The 24,063-nt window shown below is 38.1% G+C and overlaps 1 pseudogene; it reads left to right on the forward strand.

The window, feature by feature from the left end:
* Positions 1-10,479: 10,479 nt before the first annotated feature.
* LOC132044407 (transcriptional corepressor LEUNIG-like) lies at positions 10,480-23,020 on the forward strand (annotated as a pseudogene).
* Positions 23,021-24,063: the final 1,043 nt, after the last annotated feature.

Consider the following 24,063-nt stretch of genomic DNA (forward strand, 5'->3'; position numbering starts at 1 on the left):
CATCCTCAAACTGACGGGCAAGCAGAGAGAACTATTCAAACGCTAGAAGATATGCTGAGAGCCTGTGTTATAGATTTTGGAGGAAATTGGGATGAATATTTACCTCTTGTGGAATTCGCGTACAACAACGGGCACTGCTGGAGCATATTCGCATGGCTCCTTACGAGGCTCTTTATGGGAGGCGTTGTCGGTCTCAATTGGTTGGTTTGAACCAACCGGAGTAGAAATGTTGGGTCCCCGACTCGCCTACATGAAGCAATTGAGAAGGTTAATCTTATTGTGCAACGACTCAAGACAAATTTCGGAAGTAGTATTTAAGTCCCATCTTATACGGCGGCGGCGTGAGCTAGAGTTTTCTGTTGGGGACAAGGTGTTCTCAAAAGTGTCTCCGATGAAGGGAGTAATGCGGTTTGGTAAAAAGGGGAAGCTTAGTCCTCGTTTCATTGGTCCTTATGAGATTGTTAAGAAGATTGGGACAGTGGCTTATGAGTTGAAGTTGCCTCCCGATATGGCCATGGTGCATCCTGTGTTTCAAATTTCAACGTTGAGGTTGTACATGTTATATCCCGTATTTTGAACAACGGGACAATCTGAGTTAATTACAATAAGCTAGGGACAAGACCATTCCGGGATACGAATTAGAGACTTTTGTTTGTTTTAAAAGTATAAGTGTGTATGACTTTATTGGCATGGAAATATTAAAGAACTTTGGGGTCAAAAGTGAATTAAAGGGAAGATAAAAATTTCATGAATTAAAGGGGAAGTGGCCGGCCATGTGGTATGTGGGCCAAGGCCACATGGAGCCTTATACATGGGTATTAAAAGATGACTTAGTCATCTTGTTCATCACTTTCATTACTAGAAAAATCAAGAAACTTGGAGAGAGAAAAAAAGGCCAAGGTATTCGGCCAAGAGCAAGGAATTCAAGACCAAGATTTGGCCATCAAAAAATTTGTTTCTTCTAGCAAAATAACTAATTGAAGGGTCCTTATTAACGTGGGAGTGTTGTTGGAATCAATAGATCACACGTTTTCATTATTCACAACTCTGGTCAAGTTGTAAAGTTGAAGAGAAAAGGTAAGGTTTAATCTTGTTTTTATGTGTTATGGATGGTGTATGTGTGTTGTAGTATGCCAAAATGAATGAAATTCATGAAATAAGCCATGTTGAAGTTGAGGCCGTGTGCATGGGTATATGGTCGTGTACATGTGACATTGTGTTTAACGTTATGAATTAATCCTAGCTAGCATGTTTGGTTGTTGTAGTGTAAAGAAATGGATGAGAATCATCTATATGGGTGTGTATGGTGTTGGCCGAAGATAGGTCATGTTATATGACAAAGAAAGGGGTCAAGCTTATTTAGTAAGTTGATTGTTGTCGTAGTGAATTCTATGTTGATAATAAGGATTTAATGATCTAAGTTGAAGTTGTAGTTAATATGGGACGTTTGGCACCTTAATGTGAATTTTATGTAATTTTTGTATTTATGGAAATGACATTGTTAAAGTGTGGATGGTTGGTGTAATTCATGGATTTGAGAGAAAGGAATGTAGTTGTGTTGTTCTCGGGTTTGGGGCAATTTTCGGGTGAAATGGTATTTTGTTTGGGTTGTTTGAAATATTGTGTGAGTTGTTTAAAATGTTCTTGAATATTGTTGGTGTGGGTTTGGACTAGCATTTGAACGTATGAGCGTTGATATTGGTTTGAATGTAAGTAGTTGAATTGAATATTATGAATGTTATTGGATTATGTGAAAAGAGCTACTAACGTTAGAATGCGTTTTGAGTGATTATTGATGTTGTTAGTTTGGCTGTTGGTATTGTTGTTGATGAATTTGGCCGAGTTGAATTCTCGGGGTTGTTGTATTTATAGGGGAAATGCTGCCCAGATTTCTGTAAAATTTGGTATTCGTTTGGAATCGGGTTCTTAAATGTCTTTAGCTAATGTTAGTATTTAATGACATATTGTAGATCTTGGGAAGTCCGCGACGTAAGTTTGGACTAGTTTCGAGAGCAGACGAGGTATGTAAAGCCCTATCTTTCTTTCTTTTGGCATGTCCTAGTGTTAAGTAGGCTATGACACGAGCCTCGGGGTAACTCCATTCTTAAGATCCGAGCTTGTAAACGACTCTTATTCGCTTCTAAAGATTTACTCTCTTAATGTAGTCAACTAAGGCACTTATGTTTTCATATGATTGAATTTCAAAAGTTATATAAAGCATTTTGCTCCTAAAAAGGCTCCGTAACTACGAACGACCGTAACTTTCGTAGACGAGCTCGGATCGCCCCGAAACGTTCATAGGAGATTCCATAAGGCATAACATCCCCCAACCTTCATAGGCGGACTCGGATGGGATTGACACCCGTCCGTGGGCCCCGAGACCTTTCTATGTTCGTTTCTAGTGACATTTGGAAAGGACTTGGTATGTCTATTGCCTTAACTCCCGAACGTGGACTTCTTACTTATCTATTGAGTCTATGATAATGATTTTTATGCATATGGTTACTCACGACTCTGCTCGTGCATACGGTTGTTACATCCTTCGCCGAGTCCCGAGCCGGTTATGTTTCGTGCGCACTATGATATATTCTGGAGTATAATGTGTCCGGTTCGTCGAGCCCTCATTAGAGGGCCGGGTACCGTGTATATTTGGCGTTATGATGTGTTACGGCGTTACGGTGTGTTATGTGATATGTCGGGTTTCGGAGATATGAAATCTTCTGGAGTATGATGTGTTATGGCGCCACTGATAGGCGGGCGACCATAGTTCTAAGAGCCCTATGCATGATTTATATTTTTCAAATTAAATATTTTGACATTTTGCTTATTGTACTTGTTTTCTGTACCTTCTGTTTCGATTATGATTCTGTTACTATATTTCTTGCTTTGCATACTCGACATATTCCGCATCGACCCCTTTCTTCGGGGCCGCGTTTCACGCCCGTAGGTACGTACGCCCCGCTTAGTGATCCACCAAATTTAGACACCTATTCTCGCTACTCGAGTGCTCCTTTGTCCCGAGCTCACATTTTGGTATATATTCTTCCGTTGCATATGTATATATTCATTCAGGGGTACGGCGGGGCCCTGTCCCGCCATATGATTATGTTGTTCCGTTAGAGGTCTGTAGACATGTATGTGGGTTATGGTTATTTCTGTACAGATGTGTTCGTGTGATATATATTTTGGGCGGTCCCATCCGCCGAGGCAGCCCCGTCGGCTTGCTTTTGTGCATATTTCGAGATTTTGTACATTATGTTAGCCTCGTTGGCTTCTATGATATCTGTTTGCTCTTATGTGGTAATTTGAGCCTACGTGTGACCCTTGGTATTTGTGCAAGTATTAGTATGCTAATTCTGAGTGGTAGGTGAGTATGAGTGTCCAGCTCGGACACTAGTCATGGCCTACGGGGTTGGGTCGTGACAGTACAAACCCGATCCTTCCCATGTGTTGAATCATGAAGAGATTGAAATCAATGAAGGGCTATCTTATGAGGAGGAACCAGTTCAGATTCTAGATCGTCAAGTTAGAAGGTTGAGGACGAAGGATGTGGCGTCGGTCAAGCTTTTGTGGCGAAACCATGATACTGAGGAAGCTACTTGGGAAGCAGAGGAGGACATGAGGAAGAGATATCCTCACTTGTTCCCTATGACAGGTATGAGCTAGCGTTTTAACTATTCTTAGGTGAATCATCTGTGTTTGTTGAATCAACTTGTGGTTTAGTGATTACTTCCTAGAATACAATTCTCATTCGAGGACGAATGATCTTAAGGGGGGGATAATGTAACACCCCGTAAACTTGAACTAGGTGTGAATATGTAAAAATCTAGTGTTAAGATGATATTATATCTATATGAATCCATTCTTGATGAATTCAAGTGGAAGATGGTCGTTTTGAAGTCAAACCAACAATTGAAATTCTTAAGGGCTCTTAAATTCGCCTAAGTTTTGGTAGGTCTGTCTTCTGGGCGATTTTCATGAAAATGTGTTGCGAATTTGGAAAACCTTCCTTGATGAAAGTTGTAGATACTTGAAATATCTTTCCAATTGTAGGTCGCCCAGCCCAAGCAAAGTTATGTACAAAAGGTTATGTCCATTTTACTGAAGGGCACAAAAGCTGGAGATTTCGCCCAAAGTACGGGACGTCCTTTTAGGATGTACTTCTTCCGTTCCTCACTGGTTTTGGCAGCCAAAGTACGAGCTACAAGTACGGGACGTACTTGTGGCCGTACTTTCAGCGTTTCTGGTAGAGAATTGGGTTTAAAATGGGTATGGTCTTATTTTGTTCCCATTTTTTTTCATCCTCCCAAACCTTAAGGACGAAAATCATTCCTCCAAGTTTTCAAATCAAAGGTAAGAACACCCTTAACATTACTAATCCATTCTAACATCAAACCCATGATTCTTAACATAATTCTTGTGACCAAAACCTAGGGTTTGCAGCATAATTCTTCCCAAAGTGATTCAAGCTAGGGTTTGGGTGTCCTTCATTAGGAAAGTGAATTGTTAAACTTTGTTTAACGTATTAAGGTGTGTCTCTTTTAAAATCATTCTTGACTATAAAGGTGATTAGTATGTCTCTTTTAAAATCATTTTTGACTATAAAGGTGATTTGTATGTCTCTCTTTTGAAAACTTATTTTGAATGAAAATCACTTTTTGAAACTATTGGTGGAAGTATAAATTTTATTCAAGATTCTTTAATGAATGAAAGGAAAAGTAATCTTTTCATATTTCTTGAACTCTAATTCATGTCTAAATGGTGGTTAATGTGTGTGAGGGGACAAACCCACATTAAACCTAGATTGTAACAAACCCTATATATGTATAAGATATTATGAATGTTTTTGTTATATCCCGCATTTTTGTACAATCGGGAAATTTGAAATAATTGTGGCTTTTAAGAGATAAGGCCATATTTGATTTTTATTTAACATGTAAGTTGGTCATGGGAAGTATTGATGCGAAAAATGTCGAGGGAGGCTAAGGGCAAAATTGGAAATTGGGAAAATGGTTTCATGAATTACGAAAACTAGCCACAAATAATTGGGCTTGAAAAAAAAAGAGGGAACATAGAGGCCCAATTTAAGTGGTGGCCGGTTGTGGAGGAAAATAACATGGGCCAAGCCCATGTAAATTAATACCATGTGACAAAATAAATAAGATGACCACCTCATATTTCTTCATAACTCAAGAAAATTCAAGAAGCAACAACTTGAAGAGCAAAAGAAAGGCCATTCAAGCCATGACCATGGAATTTCAGCCCCTTAAAGTCTCGTTCCAAAAATTATTTTCTTGTGGTATTCCTACTAATTCAAGAGTCCTCTACAACGTGGTATAGTTGTTTCGGAAGATAGACCGCTTGTTTCATCGATTTAACACTTTGGACAAGTGAAGAAGATAAGAAGAAAAAGGTAAGATTTCACTCCTTTGTCTTGGAAAATATATATATAGGTGTTGTGGAATGTGGAAAGGAATGTGGAGTATGAAAATTTTGTGTTATGGACATATATATATATGTATGGCCGAAAATGGTATGCATGGAAAGGGATGATTAAAATTTTATTTGTTATATTAATTGTGTTGTTGAAGCCTTGTGATGGAAATGGAGGAAAAATGGTTCAAGTTGGTATGGAAAATTGTTGAAAATGATTATAGGAAATTATGTGATTTTAATAAAGATTTTATGTAATTGTGGAAGTAAGATTCAAAAATGAGAATTATTGTTGTCATTAATAAATTTGGAGGAAAATAATGCGATTTAGTAGTTTTGTCGCGTTTGTAGAAGTTTCGGATGGAATATGGCATTCGGCGGGAATACTTGAATTCGTGAATATTGTTGGAATATTATTGAAATATGTTTGAATAATTTTGAATTAGTTAATGGATATGGAAAATGTTGATATTAGTTGAAAGTACGAAGTCGGAGTAGAAGTTGTGACACTATGAAGAAAAGAAGACTAGTTATGTCGAATGTGTTTTGTATTAGATGTTGATGTTGTTAGCATTGTTGTTGGTATGGTTGTTGGTAATCGAGCCGAGTTGAATTCTCGGGGCGGCGAATTTACGGGGAGATGCCGCCAAATTTCGTAGACAAATAGTGAATTAAAGATTTGAATTCTAAAAGTCTTACTATTGATATTTGGTAAATGTGACCAATTGTAGATTTTGGAGGAAACGGGATTTGAATTTGGAGAAGCGTAAGCAGCGGAAAAGGTATGTAAGGCTTACCCTTTCTTTCTCTTGGCATGTCCTAGATGTGATAGGCTATGATTTGAGCCTCGGGGATGACTCTACTCTTAGAAATCCGAGCTTATATTTATCCTTTTTTCATTCAGTAGAATTGAACTAAATAACTTACGCTATTTGTAAAGAAATGTTCAAACGTCCGTAACTTTTGAAAATGAAAGCGGAATGCCTTGAAATCTTCGAGGATGATCCAATGGCACATAATGACCACGTTTTTATGTTCGTTACCCGACCAGACCCGAGGTGGGCCCACAAAATTTAGAGATTTAATTGTATTGTTCTATTTGCCTTATTTCCGTAAGATAACTAAGGAAACCTTTGACTATTTTTCCGAATTTGATATAAGTGTCTCGGTAACTCGATATGAGAATTCCGGTTCGACTATTCCGATATAAATGCTTCGCATTTAATGATCCGATTTAAATATTTTGATATAAGCATTCCGATGTAAATATTCGATATAAGTATTCGATATAAGTATTCAAAAATAAATATTCGATATATATGTGTTCGACATAGGTATTCGATCTAAGTATTTTGGTGTAAGCATTCGATATGATAACTCCGATATGAGTACTCCGGTATGAGCGTCCGATATAAGTATTCTGCTATGTGTATTCGGATATGAGTCGTCTGATCCGAGTATTCTAAGATGAGTATGCTCTATAAGCCTTAATGTTCTTTATGTACGATCTCGGATCGCTTAAACAGTCCGAAGAGGTTTCTGTATTTCAAACGCTCATAACTTTTCGATACTAACTCGGAAGAACCCGAAACTCGTTTTCGAGCCTTCGAATGTTGGTAAGTGTACGTATTCATCGAGTCTGGATTTGTGTGCATATGGTTTCTCTCGACTCTGCTCGTGCATGGCTCAATGTATCTTTCACTGAGTCCCGGGCCAGGGCATGTTATGTTCTCGTGCGTACTCTACGGTATGATTCTGATTCACTGAGTCCCGGGCCAGGACATGTTCTCGTGCGCATTCCACTGCATTGTTCACCGAGTCCCTCTTACTCGCGGGCCGGAACACGTTATCCGTATATGCTTATGATGATATGGGGATGGCGGCGGATGGCATATAATGATTATTCACCGAGACCCGCTAGAGGGCGGGACACGTTATGTATACTTGGTACATGATTCGACACGCATGGTTCCATATTACCGAGTCCCTTAACAAAGGGCCGGGACACGTTATTTGCATATATGACATATGATTCGTTATACATGATCATATTCACCGAGTCCCTTATCAGAGGGCCGGGACACGTTATACGCATATGTGATCTATAATTTTGATATGCATTGATGAGTCTATCCACCGAGTCCCTCACGGGAGGGCCGGGACACGTTAGACGCATATGTAATTTATGACATCATCTGAGCATTCTGTGTATTCTGTATTCTGTCCGATATATGTCAGTATCTGAGCATTCTGTACGTTCTGTATTTCGTCCGCTACATGATATCATTTGGGCATTCTGTACGTTCTGTATCTCGTCTGATATCTGACGACATCTGAGTATTCGGTACGTTCGATATTTCGTCCGATATATGACCTCGTCTGAGCATTCTGTACGTTCTGCTCTCCGTCTGACGTGTGACGTCACCGGTGCGTTCTGTGTTTTCTGTACCTCTTCGGACATGCGATCTGTAATTGTAAAATAAGCATTTTGGTACTCTGGCTGACTTACTTACCTCCTGCACTCCTTCTGGTATATGGGACAGGTATGTCTGGTTTGTGTCTGAGAAATAGGCGTCTGGCATTTTGACTAATGTACTTATCTTTTAGTCCTGTTTGTTTCGCTTATGGTTTTGTTTTACGTATTGCATGCCTTACATGCTCGGTACATTTTCCGCATCGACCCCCCGTCTTCGGGAGTCGCGTTTCATGCCACGTGTACTCCCGATGAGCCGGGTTATTATAGAAGGTGTTCCAGCAGAGATGGCAAGCTCCATTCTCTCGGAGGGCTGCCAAGTCAGAGTTTGTTTGTTATGATTTCCGGATGTATGTTAGAGACTTTGCAGACAGCGTCGTGGGTATTGGTTGTCGGTCTGTAAGCGGCTCCGTTAGCCGATATGTGGGTCTGCGTTATATACTGAATTTTGTATGATTATAGGTTTGTTCGGTTTGGAAGCTACGAGAAAGAATGTTTCTGAAAAAAAATAATTACTATGCATTTTATCTTCTCTGATTTAAAAAGTTTAACGTGATTTTACGTGCAGCAAGAGTTTGAGGGTTCGCTCGGCCCTAAGTAAGGGTCGGGTGCCCATCACACCCTAGGGATATTAGGGTGTGACAGTTTTCCTCTATGAGAGATGCTTAATAATGATGGTTAAGAGTTGGTAATGACATTCTCATTGATGAATTGGGACATGGAAATCTTTCGTAAAGAAGTTATACGTTTTCAAAACATTGATTGGTTGACTTATTCTTTCGATATGGCATAATGAACCTTAATGACAATTGATGATGTGGCTACCTTATAAATGCATTATGAATTGGCCTCTATGCTACGAAAACTGGTTGTTGTGTTTTGCCTTGCTATTCGGGAGGAAGAGTAGGCACTATGGATCCTAGTGTATTAATTGCCTTGCCATTCGGGGGGAAGAGTGGCCACTTCCGGGTTCGCTACCTGGGGTGTATTAATGGCCTTGCTATTCGGGAGGAAGAGTAGCCACCGTGAATCCATATTCTGGTGTATTGCGCAGTGTTGTTGATATTGAGTTGGGCCTATATGGGCGATTGTGATATCCATCTTTATTATGGAACTGGTATTTATGCCTGATCGATTTAAAACATAATGGAAACTGGGATTTTGAAATGGCTTGTAAACTCGTTTAACAAATGATATTAAGAATCACAAAGTGGAATAACTGTTTTTATACTATCTTTTCAGGACTGATTTCTTTATGTATTATTATAATTTATTTTCGTATTATTTGTTGTCTCCGAGGCACTCACTGAGTACGAAGTACTCAGGCATACCATTGTTGTTTTTTATGGTATGTTAGGTAACGAAGAAAAGCAGGTTCTTGATACTTCAGGCGCTTAGGAAGGACTTGCTGTTGCTGCTGATTTGGTGAGCCCACACGTTCATTCGTGGGACACCCAATTTATTCGTTCATTCATTATTAGTTTTTGGGTTGCGTCCCGATGAGTCAAACTATTATTTCTTTATCTTAGAAGCTCCATAGTACACATTCTTGTGGGTAGTTGTTGAGTTATTGATTAACTCTCAGGCAGGTTGTTATGTTTGACAAGTATTGATTACTAAAGACTTCTGCTGATTTAATTCATATACGTATTATTTGTTTACCTTTATTTTATAAATTGTTGGAGGCGAGTGTTGAACCTGGCGGGTTCAAGTGTTATTATTGTGTCGTTTAGGTTCTTTCGATGTTGTTCATGACGTTGGATGCCGATCACGTCTAGGGTGGATTTTGGGGTGTGACATTCGAGCACCCCATGATGTCAAAGTTATTAGATTAACTTAGAAAAACGTTTAGTGTGTCAGTAGTTCCTTGTATTTGTAAGGCATGTCATAGGAATTTCGCCTCGAGCTCAAGGGCAACAACTTGATTTGGTCTTGTTAGATATGTTCTAAATTAGGTATTTTTTTACAAAAAATAATGATGATGTACGCATATGGACATAAAATGAGTTGAGGTATGGTTCACGCGATGCAAGTTGGTGGTATCGGAAGCCAGCCACGTCTCATCTTTTTTCTGAGGCATGACAGGTAGATTTGACCTAACTATCAATGAAGGACAAATTAGAAAAAAATAACAAAAACGATCCCTTATCTTTGATAGTAAGTTTAAAATAATCCTTTAAGTATCAACTGAGCAGTTCTGTTTCTTTAAGTTTGCCAAAAGTGAGCACTTTTGATCTTGTCAAATATTTACTACACTCTTATTGTAAAACTTAACCAGAACTGTGGAACAAAAACTAACCAAGAACACCAAAATTTCCATCAAAATTTTAGAAACAGCACCATAAAAAACTACACCAGACACAAAAAAATAGACTAAAAATAACAATCAGTGTTTGGTAAGTATTCAACGAAGACCAAAAGGGTTACTTTTGGCAAATATAAAGGACCAAAACCGCTCAAGTGATACTTTAAGAGACTTTTCTGAACCAACTGCCAAAGATAAGGGACCATTTTTGTCATTTTCAGGGCAAACTTGAAGCTATTTCTTGGAATTTGGGATCAAATTTGAATCTTTTTCCTAAAAGGATTTATAACAATCCAAAGAGAGCATGTTGCAGCTTTGCATGTTATAATACGGACTGTGATTTTCCCCTTTTAGTTTAGTGTATGTTTTGTCTAGTAGTAGCCAGCATTTAAAGAGACTTAAAAGGTTACTCAGGCACAGCTGGAAAAGGTTGAAGTAAATGTATATAGTTTCTTTGAGCACACATGCTTCTTCACAGTCTTTGAGATCCCAACATGGAAGCTGATAAAATGTGAGACTTTCTAATACTATAATATATTATGAGTAATAATAATAATAAATTCCAGTGTCTCTTCATACATTTTTGGTTGTTTGAAAATTAAGTAGGCGTTAGGCCATAGAATTCAAATATTTTTCACTTTATTTGAAAATTTTGATCATAAAGTTATATTTGGTTATAATTTTTGTAAAAAAATATTTGGTTGAATATACCTAAGGTGGAAAACATGAAAATAGGTTTTTAGGTGTTTTCGAAATTTCAAACGCTGGTTCAACTTAAAGTTGTGGTTGGATTTTTCATAGCCAAACAGATTTTCAAATAAAGCAAAATATTTCCGGAAACAAGCGAATAGTTCTCATAGCCAAATGGTTCCTAAATGATGACGTTGTGTTCTTCAAATGGGTAACATTTTTGTGCGTCTTTAGATGTATGCATGTGGGTTTGGAGATGGGGTTTTAGCCATCTTTTTGCTATTGTCGAATGTGGAGTTGGTTCTTAGCCTCTTTCTATCACAAAAAGTTATGGCCTCTGTATCTGGATGATTTTCTTTCTTTTCTTTTCTTGAATGGGTATTGTGGGTTTACGTCTAATCATATGGGTTTTAAGTTGTCATGGGTGTTTTTGTAAGGGACTAAAAATCACCTCTTGAGTTTTAAGTATTTGAAAGCTCATATTTCCTCCACAGGTTGGATGTTTATATACATGATTATCTGATAAAGAGAAACTTAGGTGCTTCTGCAAGGACATTTGAAGCTGAAGCACAAGTTGTCACCAACCGTACCGGTAATACAATGTGTCAATACATATATGTATTGTTTAGCTTTTTCGAATAATTGGTGGGTTGACATTTGTTTTAATTTCAGCTATAGATGCTCCAGGTAGTTTTCTTCTTGAATGGTAGTCAGTGTTTTGGGATATTTTCATTGCTCGCTTCAAGACCCCTGTTTCAACCACTAATCTGGTATATGATTTCACCTGGTTTCCCCTATCCATATGTTTATGAATGTTGCTCCCAAACGCACACGCAAGTATACGTGGTCGTACAAGTAATATAGACTGTTAAGTCCAGATATCGATCCCACAGAAACTTAGATTCTCTTTAAACTAATTCAAATTCGGATGAAACTATTCAAGAAAGTGAAAATCAAGATGTTTGTTGAACTAAACTACAACTCGAAAAGTAAACAATTTGTGATGGGTGTTTGTTGTAACGGGAATATCTTGACGAGAGATTGTAAGAATTATCGGATGAGAGAAAGATCTAGGTCATGGCTTTCGACAATCCAAATTGATCTTCGGGACAATTTCACCTATCTTATTTCCCCGAGTTACTAGTTGACGGGTTAATTATGCTTTATGATATTCTCTCGAACTACTCACAAGTTCTCGTAGATATTCGTAACGCCTATATCTCTATGGTCATTAGAGGTAACAAGAACGCATTTATTTCTCCGTATTCAACTAAGTAGGGCTAAAGGGTATATCTCTATCCTCGGTTAGCGAATCGATTAAATCGAACAAACTCTATTTATTCTTATTACGTACGTGAATTCCTTTCTCAAGTCCAATTCACGCACCACGTATAGTGTCTAACTATTGGCCGATAATCAAACAATTAAGATCAAGAATAAATAAGCAACCCAAAATATGGAAAATCAATAGATAATAATTGTCATCAAATCAACTTTCAAGTCTTTCGCCACAACCCTAGAAGTAAGAAGTTTAGCTACTCATGATTCGTTCATAGACAAAAGAAGTCATGAATAATCTAGGGTTGAAAAAGATGAAAAATAAAAGAAACCTAGAGAGAGAAAAAGAGAACGGTGGCTTACAAATCCTTGAATAAATCCCAGCACACGTTCTCAGCAAAATAAAACGTCTATATATAGTCTAGGGTAAAAAATAAAATATAAGGAAACCAAATCCTAGTCGAATCGGGAGAACCGCGCAGAGTTCCGCTTTCCTTCCGCGATGCGGAAGAAAAGCACAATGTTCTGAGGCCTCCCGCTTTCCTTCCGCATCGCGGAAGGATAGCGCAAGCCTGGTTCCGCTTTTCTTCCGCTATGCGGATGAAAAGCGAGACCTTCAGTTCAATTTTTTTCCTTTTAGTTCATCACTTGTGGTCTTCGACTCGTCACCTCGTGTAATCATCATATGCTCCAAAATCAATCACTTTTAGCCCGGTTTTCCATCGTTTGTCTTCATCGTACCTATACACATGAAATATAACGACATAAGTTCAAATACGACAATTTCATCATAGATTAAGCGACAAAAGTCATAAGAGTAGGATGTAAAATGATACAAAACATGATATTTGTGCCAAATATCAATGAACATCACATTTTAATACTATATGTATATATATATATCTTCTGAAACAGCAACAGAAGGATGTCCAAAGGCAAATGCAAATGCAAGAGCTTATCCGACAAAAACAACAACAGCCAGGTGATGGTACTCAGCTTCTGAGGGGGAGACAAAGTCTAGGGACAACAAATGCTTTAACCAAAAGAGTTCAGAGAAATCCCCTGTCTGTGGCCAATAAGAAGGTGTTCGAAACTAATAAATTTTAACAATTAGTTCTATCATTCCTGCCTTTCTTTTTGAGCACTGAGTCATTCTTTCTGTCATTTTTATTTCTCACAAAGCCAAGGAGTAGTGATAGTATTGGTCAGCATTTAGATGCAAATCTGGAAACCTTTAGAGACCAGCATTCCTGGTAATTTACTTTCTTTGAGCCATGACTTCTGGCAGGCAGGACTTCTCTTTACCTTCGTGTTGTGTTTTATTTCAGGCAAACGCGACACAGTTTTCCTGCTGATAATTTAAGATTTTATCCTCCACTAACTGATCAAGCACAGCAACTCCCACTTCCTCAAGTAACTACCTTCCTCCTGCCAAAAAACAAATGTAGTATAAAAATAAGGAGAAATATATAAGCCAAATACTAAGAAAACTGAGAAATACAAACAAACATTTTGTGTGCAACTAAAAAAAAGTGGAAAGGCAATTGATAGCAACATTTCTCTCTAACTGCTTAATTTTTTCTATTGTCTGAAGCTGGACCAGAACTTAACAAATAGGATGAATCCTGCTGTGACTCTCAAAGCTGGTGAGTCAGGTAATTCACTCACTCAAGTTTCTGGTATTAACAATTAGCAATTCAATGCCTTTATTGAACATATGATTTTCTTGTTTGAGGGCTTTAAATGAAAGCAAATTTACTTCAAACAATAATCAAACTTGTCAGTACTGTACCTGGCCAGACTTTTGAATGGGGATTGCCCATGATACCATAAAGTCTTTATTGAGTTCTCTAAACATTATGTAGAGCACTGTAGCATGAAATTGTGAAGATTGATTATACCGTGAAATTATGAAGACTATTACTGTTTTCCGAAAAAGTTAGCATCACTTTTTCTTGGAAATTTGAGTCTTGATTTACATGAATAAACTTGGTTGGTGTTCATCCAGCGTAAGTTAGCTATTAACTGTTCATCCAGATAGTTTGAGTTTGTTCTACCATTGTGCAGTTGTATGTTGTTTATCATTCTATCCCCCCATCCCCCCTCCTCCACCCCATTTAAAAGAGAAAAAGGTAAAAAAGGAGAATGGCCTAGCTAATTCATATTCTTATTTGGTTCAGGATCAGATCATGGAGTGAACAGTTTGCTTTTGAAAGGATGGCCCTTGATGGTAAGGTTATAATGTATGCTTTCTCCAATATCCATCAAAATGTAATGGTGAAGAAGTCAAATATTCAGGCTTTTAAGACAAAGGAAACTCCATTCAGAAGATCAAATGAACTGTATGTTTTTGCTTTATTTTTGGTTTAAACAGTGCTTTGTAATGACGGTGAAGCTGTAATAGATCTTATACCTTCTTGGTGCTATATTAATGATATACTTGCCATTTCTCAAAAGAAGTCGAACGTTCAACTTCTGTGGTATGTGAAAGTAACAAAGACATGACTGAATCTATCACTTAGGGTGAAATAAGAATTACGCATGTTCTTTTTGACATTTACTCCTTGATTGGATACGTAACATTAGAGAAGATTTACGATAGTTGTGAAAACTGCATATTTGGTCCTAAATATTTGAAGCCTATGATATGTATCTAGAGATGGTGGTTACCATAAAGGTTTGAGATGTAGAAGAGAAATATGATTTTATTCATGAATAATATGCTCTTTATATAAAGCTGATACAGAACTGAAATACATAAAAGTTGGAACAAACTAATGTGATAAGATTCAGTGCAACAGAAAATTAAAATATAGGAAACTACCTACATACAACAATACAACATACCCAGTGTATTCCCACATGGTGGGGTGTGGGGAGGGTAGAGTGTACGCAAACCTTACCCCTACCTTGGGAGGTAGGAAGGCTGTTTCCGATAGACCCCCGGCTCAAGAAAAGGTGCCAAGACAACAATAATAATAGGCAGTAATAGCAACATATAATAAGATAAATGACGTTAAAGAAAGAAAGAGAGAAACAAGCAAGCTATATGAGAGATCAAAAATAAGCGAGTGAACAAAGATAATAAAACTTCTAATGTGGAAAAGAAATCCTCACGGCCCCCTACTAGCCCTCTACCCTGATACTCGACCTCCACACCCTCCTATCACTGGTTATGTCCTCGGTAAGCTGAAGTAGCACCATATCCTGCCGAATCACCTCTCCCCAGGCCTTTTTTGGCCTACCCCTCCCTCTCTTCGGGCCCACCACTGCCAGCCTCTCACACCTCCTGACTGGCACATCAACGCATCTTCGCTGCACATGGCCGAACCATCTCAACCTTCCTTCCCGCATCTTGTCCACCACGGGGGCCACACCCACCTTGTCCCGAATCACTTCATTCCGAATCCTATCTCTCCTGGTATGACCGCACATCCATCTCAAAGATCCGCCTCTCTGCTACCTTCATTTAGGAAACTACCGAAAATCCTAAATAAATCAAATGACTAACTAGATAATATTGAATCAGCAGAAAGCTAGAAAATGGGAAACTAATAACAAACTCCTAAACTGATGGATAACAAATATTATCCGTTGATACGCCGCTGCAAGTTGGGGGTGACCGCAACAAGACCCAACTTGTGAAAATGGCGCTGCCTCTGTTATTTAAACAAGCGGACTGTTGCAGGCTTGACGACTGGGCTGAATGTGGAATGATAATCTAACTCGTGTCTTTGAGTGAAGCCTTTGGCTACTAGGTGAGTTATACCTGTCAATGCTTCCATCAGGTTTATGTTTAATTCTAAACAACTACTTATAGTCCACAATATTACGAGAGGGATCACAGGGACCAAATCCCAACTCTGGTTTCTGACTAGAGCATCATATTCTGCTTTTATTTCTTCTTTCCACTAGGGATATAGTTGTGCTTGGTGGTAGGACCGGGAATTGGTGGTAAGAGATTGGTTTTGGCAAGAAAATTCTTGGGCCTCAGGCTATTTGTTTTTGATCTAGTAACCATTGGGTGAGAAAGGGTGGCTGATTTTGGTAGCGATGGAAGAGCATGAAGGTGTGGCGGCAGCGAGTCTGTTGGGCGGCTATAGCTGAGGAGCTTGGACAGATGTGGTAACCTTAGTGACGACTATAGGTGTGGGTGATGGGTGGTTTACTTGTTGCTGGAGGAGGGCGAATAGGAATGGATTGAAGAAGGGGGTGGGGGGGGGGGGTGGGGGAGGGAGAATCAGTGGTGTTGTAGATGTACCTGAGCGCAGCAATGGCCGCTGGGGAAGGAACGGAGTTAGACCTTTGCGTACGCGTAGACGACGACTGAGGTAGGTCAAACCAATTTTGTTCTGTTGGGATATCGGTGCATGTGCCTTTCAGCGGAGATAAGTCATCCCCAGAACTTTTCAAGTTCTGATTTTTATTAGAGAAAATATTGGCAAAAGGATAATTAGTTTTAAAAAAATAGTACATCTCTTGAAAGTGAAACTTTGGATGTGGTTGGGTCAAAGCATTGATGGAATAATATTTATCTGAAAATCCCAAATAAACACAGGGCTTTTATTTTGAGTTAAGCTTATTTTGCGATACAGTTTTAGCAACGGATGACATAAACAACCACAGATTGTGACGTTGTCATAATTTGGTGATTCTTTAGATAAATCTCGTATGGACACTTATCTTTTAAAGCTGGAGTTTTCATGTATCCTCTGGATGTTGGAGATGAGGATATCTTAGGTGTTTTCAGAGCAGTGTTATCACTCGACCCCAAAGATATTTTTCTGAAGAATGTGAAAGTATTTATTTTACTGTACAATTGCATATATTTCCATCTGTAGTCATAGCCAAAATTTGCAACTGAAGACTCTAGCGAGTGTAATCAGTTCAGTCCCCTAAAATGTTTTCTGAACTGCGAGAAGATCAGAAGTAGTCAGACGGAAATGAAAGCACAATTGTCCTGCTGCTTTCAGATTTCATTTGTAGTTGAACTTAGCGAGTATAATTGTGTGAGTACCCTAAAATATTATTTGAAACACAAGAAGACCAGAAGCAGTTAATGGAAAATGGGAACATTTTTATCCTGCTTCTGTTAGCTATCATTATAATTGGAAATTTGCATAGTTCCGATGTGTAACCTGTCTAGAATTGACTCTGGCATGGAGTACTCTCTATACATTGACTAATATCTCCTCATAAATAGGGACTGGAACAGCTTCAATCTGGACTTATTCAGCACCAAAGCTCTACGATCAACCTGTCTCATCCCTCCCAACAGCAGCTACAGCAACAAATTCAAATGCTTCTTAGTGACCAGTATATGGATATAAGTCAAGGTGACCAATCAAACTTCACTGGGAACACAGTTGTGGACAGAAATTTGCCAGTTCAAGTGGGTCTCCCACTTTTCTCTCTTGCAGGTTCAGCTATGCTAATGAAGGTGCCTGTTTATACTTGATGTACTTTGCATTTGATGTCCTTAGAGAGACTATCTATTCTTGTAAAAAAGTTCAAAACGAAATGATGAGTTTATGTGGCAAGTGCAGAACATCTATCAAAGTCTGGAACAAGGTCAACAGCCTGCATTTCTTGGCGTGCATCCAGAAAATCCAAGTTCCAGCATCCAACAGCAAGATGAGAGGGTTGCTACTGGCGGCACTACCATGGAAGTTAGCTTGTCCAACACCTCTAGAGGTGATGATCAGGTTAGCTTTTATCTCAGACCCATTATATGTCCAGTGCGTTAGAGTTGTTGATAAGTTCTTGTGCATATAAGAATATTAGGTGCACTTGTTATGTGTAATGTGTTCCAAATTTCAAACATTCCTACAAACCCTGCACCACTCTCCCCATTTAATTTCTAATAAGCACTTTGTGAATGAGTTTTTGTCATATATTTCCTTTCAGTTTAACTCATACTACTAGATTTCTATAAATATCTTCGTTCTCATCTTTTTTTATCATTGATGGATTATTCCTACGACATTGAAGTAATGGGTGCCACGACGAATTCAAAACATTTCTACTTCACCCAGCAGTAAGCTTTAAGGAATGAAAACAACTGGTTGAAAGCGTAGTGGTTTTCTTCCTTGGTTCCCTACTTTAATTATTCTTAAATAAATTTCTGTGTTACTGATTCAAATGATGTCATTTCTGATCTATACTCTTGGCTATTATCTGACATGACAACCCATCATATTCTTACATATGCACAAGCATAGAGAAGGATATGTATATTTGTGTTTGTACTATGTTATCCTCATTTAATTTCATTCTCATGTTTACTTCAAAGAAACGTGCTACGAAAAAGAGAAAGCAGTTAATGTCATCAGGTCAGACTAACAGCATAGGAACTGCGAACAACACCAGTCTGTTACCAAGTTCAGCGCCTTCTACACCATCTATATCCAGTGCGGAAGATGTGATATCAATGCCTGCATTGCTTCGTGATGATAATTCTTCTAAAGCTTGTGTTTATGGAAATGATGCAGTTTGCTCAGCTACGTTGATATCAACTCAAACAGTAAGGATTACTATCCCTGTGCTTACAGTTTATCGAGGACTCTGCAGAAATTAACTAGTTGGCCCTTTATTTCCAATTAATTAACTAATCTAATAGTATTAATCAATATGTCATAATATGCTAGGGAAGGGGTTTACTCTGATTTTCCTTAATTGATGCCAAAAAAGTAGTGCATCGGGAAATGTCTGGCTGTCTCTCTCTTAGTATTCTTGTAATGAGATAATAGACACTGTAAACATATATGTTCTGAGGGGTGCATTTGGTACAAAGGAAATGCTAATCCAACTATGGGTTATATCAATTTTTGATGTTCAATTTCATGCAAAGTCTTTACTTGATATCTTAACTCAGCTGGTGTCACACACCAGGAGATAGTTAAGTCAAACTTCCTTGAACACAAAAGTGAATCTGCGCATGGAGAGTTTAATTAGTGCTTCCAAAATCGGCAAATACTTTAAACTGGCTGCTAATACTTTATCATCATGATATCAATCAAATGTCCTCATTCTTTCTCCTAATTAAGAGATGGTGGTTCTATCGATGCATAATTAAACTAAGCAAATATGTGTGGGGATGCAGGCTGATGTTCCTCTTATAAACCACGGGTCTGTGGATAACTCTGTAGAGTCCTTCCATTCTGACAATGCAGATACTGAAAGCATAATCCCTGGGTGCTTAGGCACGAGTAAAGTTTTTAACTGATGCTCACCTCTATGTACTGGTTTTCTCTGGATGTGACACTTGCCACTCTCGCTATTTACTTTTGTTCTTTTCTTTGCAATATAGATATTGCATTCTTGGAAATTGGGACTTTCCGCTCCAGTACAGTTAATTGCTGTGACCTTTCATCTGATGGAAAGCTGATAGCAAATGGCGGGGATAAAGAGAGTAAAGTTTTTAACTGATGCTCACCTCTATGTACTGGTTTTCTCTGGATGTGACACTTGCCACTCTCGCTATTTACTTTTGTTCTTTTCTTTGCAATATAGATATTGCATTCTTGGAAATTGGGACTTTCCGCTCCAGTACAGTTAATTGCTGTGACCTTTCATCTGATGGAAAGCTGATAGCAAATGGCGGGGATAAAGAGGTATTGATATAGGAACTTGAGGTGATTAATTGTCTTGTATTCAAGAAACAGTCTGAAAGAAGTGAAATAAGGAGTTGAGATTATAGGCAGCTTTGCTGGCGAAGCGTTCAAAATTTGGACCATCTTGCTTGGTGATGGGAGGTCACCCAAGTTGCGGTGCCACAACCTTCGAACTAGGCGTGCCTTCTCTGATTCAATCAGGGGGCTAATCTGTTCGGCCAACCGATCTTTTTGTTCTTGAACCTTGGCCAATTCAAGTTGATCCAAGGCTCTTTCGATCTGATATCTTGAATTCTGGATTGTTGTTCAAGTCCCTTTTGGTATTATAGTTTTTCTTCTCTGCTCTTTTGTAGGTTGTACTATGGTGCACAGATTCACGAGAGCAAAAGCATATACTTGAGGAACACTCTGATGCAATCATAGATGTTCGCTTTAGTCAAAGATTGCCACGACTTGCTTCGTCTTCCCTTGATAAGACAATCAAAATTTGGGATGTTCATAATGTTAGTCATTTTATGTCTTCATTACTTAGATGATAGGGCAAAACTCTCTCAGATGAATCTTTGCGTATTGTGTGGAAATTCCTTCTCAAACTCAGTTTAGATATGAATTCAGATCCTGTACAAATCAGTGTACCTAAAATTAAAGAGATCCATTATTTTTGTATCTGTGTTTCAAAGAACGCTAAATCGACAGCCTTCCTCTCTTTCATCTGCATTCAAATTGGACCTACAGTTTTTCCCCAGAGTTTTGACCACTTACTGAAACTTCTATGTTTTTGTTATTCTTTCGATGATCTTTCTAAGCTGAATAGACTATTGTGCTTTTCTCCTCCCAAGTTGCTTAAGACTGTTGATGGTTAACTCCTGATTTCTAGCTTTTCGAATTTGTCACACAGTCAATTCATCTGTACATGCACTTAGATTAGTTTGTTTTTAATGAATTTTGATAAGTAGAGTTGAAGCCTGTCAAAATTAGAGTTTGTTATATCCTTGCAGCCAGGCTACTCAATACGAAGTTTTACTGGCCATTCTGCCTCTGTTATGTCACTTGACTTTCATCCAACCAAGGAGGACCTCATCTGTTCTTGTGACAACGTTAGTACAATTCGATACTGGAGCATTAAGAATGGTAGTTGTGCAGGAGTGTCAAAGGTATTAGTACACCTATATTTGATTCCTCAATCTAGTAGGTTAAGCTGCAAATTGATGATATTTCTGGTCCCTATTTCAGTAATAGAATCTTTTTATTTATGTCACTACTTATCAGCTCCCAAAATTTTCAGGTTCGTGCAACTCAAGTTAGGTTTCAGCCTAATCGTGGGAAGTATCTTGCAGCTGCTGTTGCGGATGGCATATTGTTAATAGATGTGGAGACTACCCAAATACGTAGATATCCTCTTAAGGTTGGGGAATTCCTTTCACTAAGTTGTTGAAATTGTTATGTATTCTAAGCTCTTAAAATTCTATCTTGGATTAGATCTTCAACTCTTCCCTATATTCACCTCTGCTGATGTTATTTGATCTTTTTTTTTTAAATTTCCAAAAATTGATGTAATATTGGGTTGGACAACCTCTTCTCCAACATCCTATTTGCCCCACACTGTCTTTTGTATTTAGTTGAACCAAACACATTGCATCCCATGACAGGCAAGGCAGAAGGTCGAGTGGAGGGTTTCTTCTTTAATTCTCCCCTAAATAGCTCAGGTTATAACCAACTTGAGACTTGAACCTGTGACTCATGGGCTCACAAATGTAGAGTTTCCTTAGGAGTGTTAGCTTCTGTGTTGTCGTAATGTAGTGATCTGTGGAATGATATTAGAGTAAGTGATGAGCACAGTTTGAGTACTTTTCCTCGTTGTCAAGTATCCATAAGCGACTTGCACCTTCTTATTCTTAACTAAAGCTTGCTACAGGATGGTATAATGATTGAAGCATTTTAGGGCTTTCTATACTTAATTATGGTGCAGTGTGTTAGTGTTCCAGGCTTTTATAGTTTTTGTGTACCTTTGTGTGGTCCTGTCTAAGCATAGTCGGTCTTTCTCTTAGCTTGTGATTTCCGTCCAAACAATAAAGCTTCTACCTACACATTAATTGTTATTGGAAGTTCTTCCAGTTAATCTGTTTTTTTTTTAGGAGTGTAAAATTTTGTCACAGTTTTATGTTTCAACATTTCTTATGAGAGGTAAGTATGCTCTTTAGTTAACCATAGGCTCTCACTTCATCAGCAGCGAGTGGCAGATTTTGTCTAATGAACTTATAGATTCCCATTTATTGTCGTACATTATTAGGATGTTGGTCGAGTTGTAATGACTTCTTTCCAGGGTCACATCTCAAACATCCGGGCTATATGCTGGAGCAGCTCTGGTGAGTATCTAGCTTCACTCAGTGAGGATATGGTACAAGTCTTCCAGATTGGCTCTAGCGGAGAGCAAGAGTGCGTGCATGAGTGAAGCGTAACAGGCAAAAGATTTCGTTGCTGCACTTTTCATCCTTGTTACCCTTCTGTGTTTGTCGTTGGTTCATATCAGGCAAGCAGTTTTTCTCTTTCATGTCATCAATTCTAATAGTTGCATCCTGTTACATGAATGCATGTGTGGAGGTTCACAACTTATATGCCAAGTTGGTTCCTGACTGCATGTTCATTACATTTAACGAGAACACACAACATATGCTGTAAATTTAAGGAAAAATTAGAAAGAAAAGGATGCATCTTTTAATTTACATAAGGTGTAAGTTTCAAGTATTTGCCTTATGATTTATGGACGTTAATGATATGATTTAACATTCTAGTGCCTGGAGCTTTGGCATATGGCTGAGAACAAGATGATGATTCTGCTTGAAGAACCTGTGAATAGCTTAGCAACGTCACGGCCCGCTGGTCTGGTAGCTTCTGCCACTGACAACAATTTAATCAGATTGTGGAAGTGAAGTTCAACTAGGGTTTATTATCAAAGAAGTTGACCTAAGAACGAATAGATAATGTCCATAGACTGAAAATCTGTTTTAATATCATGTTTTGCATTTACAGCAACCGATGTATATCATATAAACAGAAAAGTATCAGGGTCCATTGGATTGAACTGTGTAATGTTAGGTTGTACGCTATTAAAGAAAGTAGATTGGTAAAATGGTTGACGTGTGAATGAGTAATATTGCTTGCTTTGATATAAGCGTGTAATCCTCTAGACAGTGATATTCTACCTCTTGGGCTTTTGAGCAACAAGAACCAATTAGAATCTAATTACGTTGGTCCACATTATAGAAGCAAAGGTCTCCCATTTTCTAGAGATTTTCTCTGATTATTCGTATCCGCGCGATGCGGGTTGATAATAAAAGAATTGATTATAGCAAAAATTTATATCAAAGTATCAACTATCAAAGATATAAAATCATCGTTGAGTCTTCAGATTCAGCTATATATGCAGATCTCTGATTTTTTCTATTAAAGTTATAGCTAAATATTACCACTTATATTTGTGAAAACAGCTTTACTGCTGTAAAATAGTTTTTTATTCTTTTAAAGTTTTTAGAATCAGTTTTGCTGATCCAATATAACTTTGATATTGTTCATAAGCTTAATAAATGTTTCCTTGATAGAAGAGGTGGTCACTGTTTAAATTATCCAGTTGTTTCTTGGCATCTCTTCTTGATTATTTAATGGGAAAATGGTGGTTTTAGTCCTTGAGTTATTGCCTAATTGTGATTTTGGTCCTTGTGTTTATGCACTAAGCGCATTTAACGTTTAATTAAATAAAGTGGGCAGTTTTAATCCTTAAACCTAACTTGAACTTAACACCGTTAACTTTAGATACTTTTTTTAATTACTTCGATCATTCTACAAGAACAACATTTATACTTATGAAAGTGTACACTCAACTTGCATCTCCATCTCTTTTTGTTTCTCTATCTCTCCCTCTCTCTCTTCCTCTTCGTGGCTAACCTCTCTTCACCCAAAACTTTAAAAATATGGAATAGAGCAAAATGAATCTCAGAATCACAGGTGTCGTGACTTTAACACGGGTTTAAAACCGGTTTTTTTATTACTATAGTCTACACATATAGGCTATAGCTAAATGGAACCTCAAAAATTAGGCAAATATATTACTATATACATTCTGCTTCAAATACGGAGAAGCTCACGTTTGATTTCATATTTCTCACTTTTCAGTAAAACTGAATTAGTGTATTTGCAGAAGATAGCGACAAATAAATAAATAGGAAAGCAAGAAACTTGTGCACTTGAATGTAGTATACTTCGATCATTCTACA

This window comes from Lycium ferocissimum, unplaced genomic scaffold, assembly GCF_029784015.1.
Source record: "Lycium ferocissimum isolate CSIRO_LF1 unplaced genomic scaffold, AGI_CSIRO_Lferr_CH_V1 ctg4444, whole genome shotgun sequence".
Lineage (NCBI taxonomy): Eukaryota > Viridiplantae > Streptophyta > Magnoliopsida > Solanales > Solanaceae > Lycium > Lycium ferocissimum.